Below are 2368 nucleotides of genomic sequence, written 5' to 3' on the forward strand. Positions count from 1 at the left end.
TGTTTTGTATTCACGTTTGCACCCATTTACACCTGGGACCTGCCCAGATTTTTTTTTTTTTACTGTTTGGCCACTGAGCAGCTCGCCGGAGCAACTGGGGGTTAAGTGCTCTGCAAAGGGGGCACCTTGGCAACAGTAATTAAGGCAGCAAGTAGTTTATTATTCACCTCCCCTGCACAGATTTTCCAGTAATGTTCATGCCAGAAAGCAGCTTTGTCTAAACTGTGGACTTAGTGCCACCTCAGTAGTCACAATGTGTTTGCATCAAACACAGTCGGAGCAACTTATTTGACCTCAGTGTTTTTTTCTTTTCAAGGGTTTTTCTAAAAACAATCTGTTTTTCCATTTGATTCTGTAGTTTCAACCATCTTTTTTATTTAGTTATGATGACATTTTACTAGCCAGGTTCATTACTGGAACATTAGCAGTCAGATGATTACACAGGTTGGTAACATATACACTTAGGTTGATTGTGAAATCACAGTACCAGTAGCAGTATTGACCGACGCTAACATACTCTGGAACAGCACCCATCAGCAAAGACAGAGATCCTGGGCTCACCGGACGTTGACTGAGTCAGACTGTGTCCAATCCAGCGCATCTTGTCCAAAGTGATCTGACCTACCAGTCTAAAACACCACCGCCCAACGTGGGGCTCGAACCCACGACCCTGAGATTAAGAGTCTCATGCTCTACCGACTGAGCTAGCCGGGCTGTTTTAGAGATGACAGAGGTCTGATTTCAGCGATTCATTTGTATTCAGAAATTGGGGAAAAAAATGGAAAAACCACTCTCTGGTTGGGTTCTTGTTGGATTTTCAGGTCAATATGTCTGTGCCAATCCATCTCCAGTCCAACACACAAAAGGGAAAGTAGACAGGGCACTCCAGAACCAAAGCGCCTAATGTGGGCTCAATATTTTGTAGAGAGATGTAGTCACGGTTATTGTTTAACAAAGTCAGTTTTGACAAATACATTATTGTCACAGTTTTCACTCGTGCACTTTGCTTCCTCATTGGCACCATTTCTGTTAATGCATGTCTCGTACAGTTTAGCAGTATTGACCGAAGCTAACCTACTCTGGAACAGCACTCATCAGCAAAGACAGAGATCCTGGGCTCACCGGACGTTGACCGAGTCAGACTGTGTCCAATCCAGCGCATCTTGTCCAAAGTGATCTGATTAGTTGACCTAACAGTGTAAAACACAACCGCCCAACGTGGGGCTCGAACCCACGACCCTGAGATTAAGAGTCTCATGCTCTACCGACTGAGCTAGCCGGGCTGTTTTAGAGATGCAAGAGGTCTGATTTCAACGATTCATTTGTATTCATAAATTGGAAAAACCACTTGCTGGCTGGGTTCTTGTTGGATTTTCAGGTCAATAGCCTCAAATGTATTGTAACTTCTGTATCAGTGTGTCTGGGACTGCTTCACCTTGGGCTCTTGGTAATTGTGATGAGCAGTTTCCAAACTTCTCACCAAGAGTATCTAGATAAAGAAGATTACAGAAGTTTTTTATACCTCACAAGTTATGAGTCCCTCTGTGATGACATATTGTATTTATGTGCATTTTACAGTGTATTTAGTGATGTTGAACTGCATCCTACGTGAACCACAGATTCAAGACACTTCATGTTGTATGTCTGTGCTAATCCATCTCCAGTCCAACACATGTAAGGGAAAGTAGACAGGGCACTCCAAAACCACAGCGCCTATCATGGGTTCATGCATGTCTTGTACAGTTTAGCAGTATGAATCGAAGCTAACATACTCTGGAACAGCACCCATCAGCAAAGACAGAGATCCTGGGCTCACCGGACGCTGACCGAGTCAGACTGTGTCCAATCCAGCGCATCAAGTCCAAAGTGATCTGATTAGTTGGCTTAACAGTCTAAAACACCACCGCCCAACGTGGGGCTCGAACCCACGACCCTGAGATTAAGAGTCTCATGCTCTACCGACTGAGCTAGCTGGGCTGGTTTTGAGACAGAAGAGGTCTAATTTCAACGATTCATTTGTATTCATGAATTGGAAAAAAAAAATGGAAAAAAAAAACACTTGCTGGTTGGGTTCTTGTTGGATTTTCAGGTCAATAGCCTCAAATTTATTGTAACTTCTGTATCAGTGTGTCTGGGATTGCTTCACCTTGGGCTCTTGGTAATTGAGATAAGTAGTTTCCAGACTTCTCACCAAGAGTATTTAGATAAAGAAGACTATAGAAGGTTTTTATACCTCACAAGTTATTGGTCCTTCTTTGGTGACATAAAGTATTTGTGAGCATTTTACAGTGTATTTATTGATTTGATTTGTTGAACTGCATCCTACATGAACCACAGATACTCACAGATTCGATACACTTTATGTTGT

The 2368-nt window shown here is 42.7% G+C and overlaps 3 non-coding genes across 3 annotated transcripts; all 3 read right to left on the minus strand.

Annotated features, from left to right (window-relative positions):
• Window positions 1-641: 641 nt before the first annotated feature.
• Window positions 642-714, minus strand: trnak-cuu. The gene has a single exon. It is a non-coding gene; the product is annotated as a tRNA-Lys (tRNA).
• A 496-nt stretch (window positions 715-1210) lies between these two features.
• Window positions 1211-1283, minus strand: trnak-cuu. The gene has a single exon. It is a non-coding gene; the product is annotated as a tRNA-Lys (tRNA).
• Window positions 1284-1904: 621 nt separating this feature from the next.
• trnak-cuu lies at window positions 1905-1977 on the minus strand. Its single transcript has one exon. It is a non-coding gene; the product is annotated as a tRNA-Lys (tRNA).
• Between the last annotated feature and the right edge of the window lie 391 nt (window positions 1978-2368).

The sequence above is a fragment of the Acanthopagrus latus genome, chromosome 14, assembly GCF_904848185.1.
Source record: "Acanthopagrus latus isolate v.2019 chromosome 14, fAcaLat1.1, whole genome shotgun sequence".
Classification (NCBI taxonomy): Eukaryota; Metazoa; Chordata; class Actinopteri; order Spariformes; family Sparidae; genus Acanthopagrus; species Acanthopagrus latus.